The sequence below is a fragment of the Lathyrus oleraceus genome, chromosome 1 (genome assembly GCF_024323335.1).
Source record: "Lathyrus oleraceus cultivar Zhongwan6 chromosome 1, CAAS_Psat_ZW6_1.0, whole genome shotgun sequence".
In the NCBI taxonomy this organism is placed as follows: Eukaryota; Viridiplantae; Streptophyta; class Magnoliopsida; order Fabales; family Fabaceae; genus Lathyrus; species Lathyrus oleraceus.
Window position 1 is genome coordinate 99,077,293 of NC_066579.1, and position 7,495 is coordinate 99,084,787.

A 7,495-nucleotide genomic window follows, 5' to 3' on the forward strand; every position below is an offset into this window, starting at 1 on the left:
AAAATCATTTTCCAAAAGGAAGTTACTTAGTATTTCATACCAAGCTCCGGGAGCTTGTTTCAGACTATATAAAGACTTCTTTAGTTTGAAAACAAAATTTGGGTTTTGAGAACTTTCAAAACCAGGGGGTTGGTGCACATACACTTCTTTAGAAATGTACCCATTCAAGAATGCACTCTTAACATTCATCTGATACATAATGATGTTATGATTTACTGCAAATAAAACTAAAAGACAAATAAACTCTAATATGGAAATTGGTGCAAAGGTTTATGTATACTTTATATCTTCTTAATGACTATAGCCTTGTGCTACCAATTAAGCCTTGTTTTTTACAACTTCTCCTTTCTTATTAAGCTTGTTTCTGAACACCCATCTGGTTCCAATGACATGAAAACCCTTTGGTTTCTGAATAAGATCCCAAACATCGTTTATGGTGAATTGATTCAGTTCCTCTTGCATAGCCAAAATCCATTCATTATCCACAAGGGCTTCATCAATAGATGTGGGCTCTATCAAAGATACCAAACCAATAAGAGTTTCTTCAGAAGGTTTGAATGAAGATCGAGTTCTAACTGATGCATCTTTATCTCCCAGAATTAATTCTTCAGAATGAGAAGTTCTTGTCCTACTCTTATTCCGATGAGTAGGACCAAAGACAACTTCCAGTCGAGTCGATTTTGAGTCTTTTGCTTCAGCATCCTTAACTTTGCCTTCTGAGTCTTTATCTCCATAATCTTTATCCTTGGATTCTGAAAAATTGATCTTCATATCTGCAAATTTCTCAACTAGCTTTGACTTTTCAGGGTCAAACTTATCACTGAATCTAACATGAATTGATTCCTCAACAATTTGTGTCTCAGTGTTAAAGATTATGTAGCCTTTTGAGCGTTCAAAACATCCTAAAAAAATCACTTTTGTGCCTTAGAATCAAACTTGTCAAGATTCTCTTTAGTGTTCAACATAAAGCAATCACAACTACAAGGATGGAAATAAGAAATGTTGGGTTTTCTGTTCTTCCAAAATTCATAAGGAGTCTTACCTAAAATAGGTCTAATAGAAATCCTGTTTTGAATATAACATGTTGTGTTAACTGTTTCTGTCTAAAAATGCTTAGTCATATCAGTTTCCTAGATCATGGTGCGAGCCATTTCTTGCAAAGTCATATTTTCCCTTTCTATAACCCCATTTTGTCGTGGAGTTCTAGGACAGGAGAAATCATGGGAAATTCCATTTGTATCAAAAATATTTTCAAAATTCTTATTTTCAAATTCACCACCATGATCGCTTATGACTTTGACTATTTTGCATTCCATCTCTGTTTGCACTTGTGAGCAGAATGTAGAGAATATAAAGTGTGACTCATCCTTGTGTTTCAAGAACTTTACCCATGTCCACCGACTATAGTCATCAACGATGATCAATCCATACTTCTTACCTCTGATAGAGGCAGTTTTCACTGGCCCAAACAAATCAATATGAAGAAGCTCTAACAGTCTAGAGGTAGAAACAACAGTTTTTGCTTTGAAAGAAGTTTTGGAAAACCTACCTTTTTGATATGCTTCACAAAGAGCATATGAAGCAAACTTCAGGTTGGGTAAGCCTCTGACTAATCCAAGCTTATTTAGTTGAGAAATCCTTCTCATACTAACATGACCCAAACGTCTATGCCATACCCATTGATCCTCATTAACAGACATTGAGAATCTTACATTTACAGTTGAGCACCATAACAATGCATTCTTGATATAAGTTTGAAGATGATGAATGATATCTAAAGGATATCACACGAAATAACTATAAACTTCTCGCGCTCTCAATATTGTAGAAAGTTTTTCACAAGGTTGAATCATGAAGATAATTTATTTGTGAATGAAGAAATGTTTTTATGATTTCTCTCAAGTTTCTTGACAAAGAAACATTGGATTTTTGATGAAAATTTTGGGTTCTTAAATAAAAAGATTCAACAACTTATTAAGGAGTTTCTCTTTTCTTGATATCAAGTGATGTTTCATGATTACACGTGATATCACTTGTGATCATCAAAATCACATCATTCGAAAAGAGACAAAACAAAAGGTTTAAATAGGTGCTAGAGATAAATTACAAAAAAGTGAGAAAATAACAATGTGATTTGAGTCAAATCACGAGTTTGTGATTTGAAACAAAGAAATAATAAGTTGAATCAAAGGTAATAAAGTGAAAATTTTATTATTTATAATTTGAATCATGTCTGAATATGTGATTTGAGTCGGACAGAGTATAATGATCTATCTATTTAAGATGTGGGAATGGGGTATATAGGTGGGGTGCAGATAAATGTTGTTACTAGTATTCTTTGGATTTTAATATTGCCAAGCCTAAATCAACTTGGCCCAAAAGTACTTTTGAATGGGTACTCAAATTCAAAGCTCTTAAGATAATCACTAATTTGCATATTTATATACTAAATATTGATATACCATTTTATATTCATAAACTTATGCTTATACAAAATTGTGATTGCTAACCGCTAATATTATAATTTTTTTATATCAATTATTCGTGACAATTAAACTCTAAGAATTAATGATTATATCTGGTATTTTTTTCTTCATCATTAGGGTTTGAGAGTCTTTTAACTCTTCAAATTCTTAACTTAAACTACTTAAAATACAAATAAATATATAAATATTTTAATCAATTTTTACTTATACTTCATTATCTTGAAGAGTTAATTTTAATCCATACCAACACTTGCATGTGAGAGTGAACATAATTTCTCTCTCCCAAATTTTCACCCAACTAGAAGTGTGATGTGAATCAAACAATACCTAAAATGGGTTTCTTCATTTGTATTGAAATGAAAATAAATATTAGTATGAGATTGAATTTCTTGTGTACAACTTTAACATGGGGTACCTTAATTAAAATCCATTAATCACGTCATTTAATTAGCGAGCAATCAAGGAGCTTAATTTTCCGCATTCATCTCCTCCTTCATTGTTTTTGGCACTATTTATGTTAGTTCTTTCTGCCACTTTAGTTTCAGTTTCATCTTTTACTCCCTCTCTCTATGCCTAGTTATATATGGCTTTGTATTTGCACCTCTTCATGAATATTCCAATTTATGGACCACATATTTTGTTGAAACATCAACTAGTAAAATGGCTTATTCCAATGTTTTTTTAATTGAATATGGAAACACATGATTAACAACATTCTATAATCAATAGTATATATCATGTCCTTAGTGGTACTATTGTTTTTTTTTATTGAATTTAAGCTTATATTTATTATACTTTTTAAGGTGAAAGTTATTTTTATTTATATTATAATTTTTATTTGATTCTAAAACATCTCATTAGCTCGAAACATATTTTTGGGATCAAATACCCTAAGAATCGTCCAATGTCGCCTTGTCCAACCAAATCGTCCATAAGAGGATGGACATTTGGACCATTACATAAGAGTACGACTCTCATCGTGACCTCCAACATCAATTTGCACTCAAAGGTAGTTCGTAATTCACGTCGAGGCATCCGCTAGTGGTTCTAATTGTCTCCTTTATATAAGTTTAAATATGAATTACGCCAGCCTATTACTCTCATTCACACTTGTATGGTTTCATCTCTCTCAAATACGGACTTAAGTGTTAGAATGTTTAATTTGCATGTACCCTCTCTCTAATCTCTAGAGATTTTTACCATCTTAACAGAAACTCTTATACAATAATTATTTTTAAACTACCATCCATTATTGATTCATGTACATAATAGTGATTCATCTGTTGGAACCATCTTCAAATTCTCTAGAATTTCTCATCACATTCTTTCAATCACATTTGGAACCATCTTCAGATTCTCTAGAATTTCTCATCACATTCTTTCAATCACATACGTTGCACCACCGTAACCACTTATATTAACCGCTATGAGTATAATAGTTGTTCATATCACTACTTTCAATCTCTTTAAACATCATTGCAACTGGTTTCTAATATCGTATTTGATCCTTCTAAAAAGTAATTATTCACTTATCGTGAATTTAGTCGAGTCCAAACAATTTAAGGAATAATGATCCTTCGTGATTCATCACTCTAATCGACAAGAGAGTAGTAGCTGCAAATACTCTAACGTTTAAGTCAGTGCAGGCCCGGCCCCGTGCAAGTGCAGCATGTGCTGCACCACAGTGTCTTAAATTTTAGAAGGCCCCAAATTTTTAAACTTTTAAATTTTTTTCATAAATATTAATAAAAATAAATAAATGTTATTAAGAAAACTCAATAATCGAAAGAAATGTTATGATAAAAATTCAATACATACAAAAATCAAGATTGATCAAAACTCAAAATAATTATAATTAAATTTATTTTTAATTAATAATAATAATATTTTTTTTTAAATTTGGACTCATTTTTGAAATTAGAACGGGGTCTCTAATATGATTGGACCGATACTGAGTCAGTGACTATTAGATATGAGATATATTTAAATTAGAAATGTATGTGTACCTAGATTTGGCGTATGTGGTCCCTTATATAAGAGCTTTTATTGGGTTTCTAGAATCCTAGAATCTTCTGACGAACAACCATCATTCAAATAGAAAAATATCAAAGTATAATGCGTTATATCATCTAATAATCATTCTTCAATCATTTGTTCAGATTAGGTACTTTCATAGGGCAGGTCCGTCCTTGTTTAGGAGGTCCTAGAACATTCCTGTAACACCCCAAATTTTATTCTAAAGCATTACTTTAAACAGTTATATTTACAAAAAAATGCTACTATTTTTTTTAATTTTAAATTAGAATTACATTTTTAAAAGATATATGATTTAAAGTAAAAAAAATGAGTTTGGTAAAAACTCATATTTCTCCCCACGATCACGTGAAACATCACATCATTTTCACTTCACATCTTCAAATTCATTGATACCTAAAATGTTGGTTGAAAATGGTTAACTTCCATAACCCACAACCATAAAAAATAAAACTAAGCAAGAAATTTATAATCAAAAAAATATGAGTATACTATTCTTTGCCAAAGTGTACAAATTAAACATTACAAAGTTTTCTCAAAATCAGAGGATAAACATTAAAATCAAGATGAAAGAAAAACATATATGCACACATAACTCAAAATAAATATTTATTACCCATTAAACAAAGAGAAATCAAAACTCATATATATATATATATATATATATATATATATATATATATATATATATATATATATATATATATATATATATATATATATATATTCAGGACACTTATCACAAAAATATATATCAAAGCATCAAAAAACAAAAGGTAAATATGCATTCTTTTAGCACTATACGATTCAGATATAATCAGACCGTCATTAAGATACCACACATAATTTATTCTATATCAATGGGGAAATAATCATCCACTAAGGTGTTAGACGATAGGCCTAGATAATTTTTTGCTCCGGAAGCAAGTTTCAAATATTTTTCAGATTCAAAATTGTCTAACCGAACCTTCTTTAAAAAGACCGAATATGCGGAATAGTACCAATAGAATGACAATAATTCACAAGTCGATCAACAACTATTAAGCATAACTAATTGAACACTCTTTAATAGTAAAAATCCATCTCCAATGATATTCACACACAAAAAACTAAGTCAATCAATTTGTCGAACACTTGGTGTGCAAAAACAAAGTTTGAAATTTTATATGGTGTTTGTTGTTCTAAGAAATCCAATCACAACCAAATGATTAATGATCAATACAACAAATACAATATTCAAAATGTAATCAAAATCATGATCCAAACTATGTTGATCGAGTGATCAAATCAATCAACAATTTGCGAGTTGAAAATATATATATATATATATATATATATATATATATATATATATATATATATATATATATATATATATATATATATATATATATATATATAATATATATATATATAATATATATATATATATATTATATATATATATATATATATATATAGGGAGAGAGAGAGAGAGAGTATGCAATGATTTGTTTAGGCAGATCCCCAAACGGCCTCGCTATAGGTACATCTGCCGCCCTCAATTCGAATTCAAATTGAGATATTAATATAATAAATCTTACTTTGCAAAAGTATCAATGAAAGAGATGAGAAATCAAATCCCACAAACCCTAAGTTTGTTCTTGACTCTAGCACCTCCAAAACAAAGAAAAATACACCAGAAAAAACCACAACCATCCAGCAAAAAAAAAAAATAGTAGAGAAAAATCACACCAACTACACAACAACACATCGCCCCAACAACACCAAGCTAGATATCAAACCACGGATCCACCAAAAATAGAACCAGAGCCAAAGGAAGCAACACCAATAACATAAAACCAGGGAGCCAAGCCAAGAATCTCAATCCGCTATTGGATCAGACACATGACAACATTCTGAAGCCAGTCATTAAAGGATAAAGAGTTCACTTGAGACTTATGATTAGGGGTGTTCAAAACCAAACCAACCCAATAGAAAACCGCAAACCAAACCAAACCAAACCGAAACCGCAAAAAACCGCATTTGGTTCGGATTCGTTTGGGTCATTTTTTAATAAAACCGCACGGTTTGGTTTGGTTTGCGGTTTGTATTTTGCAAACCGAACTAAACCAAACCAAACCGCATAATGTTACAACCCAAAGTTCACTTATCCCACATCCAACCCAAACCTCAAACCTAGTATGCCTTAACCTTACAATTACAAACGATTTTTTCTTAATCACACTTAGGGTTTCAATTTCAACCTTCTTAAATCTCTCATAGTAGTATCACACATTCTTCTCATCTTCTTTTCCATGTAGGTCTCGCCTATTCTACTATAATAAGTCCTCTATTATGTTCTTTTTTTTAATTTTTTATGTTACTATTTTCTCTTCCAATTACGTTTTTATTGCAATTTTCTTCTCAATCTCGCATCTCTTATGTTCTTTTTTTCATCTTCTCTAACCTCTCATCTCATATGTTTTTTTTTATGTTTTATTATAATGTCTTTGATATTATTTTATGCTACTATTTATATTTGTCTTTTATTCCACTTTTGTCTAATCTGTTTTTTTGTATATTCAATGAAACATTTTTGTCTAAATATGAGGAATTTTGATATTATTTAGTAATATATGAATGACTAAACACAAACTTATGTCGTTATTTATAGGATTATATATGGCTCAATAAAAATATTATAAAAAACCGAACCAACCGAACCAACCCAAACCGCATTGATTTGGTTTGGTTTGGTTTGGTTTTATTTCTAAAAGTCAACCAAACCAAACCGAACCGCATGCTTTTTTTTCTTGCGGTTCGGGTGATTTTTATCGCAAAAATCGCCCAAACCGCACCGCGAACACCCCTACTTATGATGGAGTCAGCTCCAAGAAAAAATAACATTTATCCTTAAACTCTTTCGCATTAGAGGATAAATTGATGAAAAACTTATCATTATGAGCCAACCAAATAGTCCACACCACAACCTG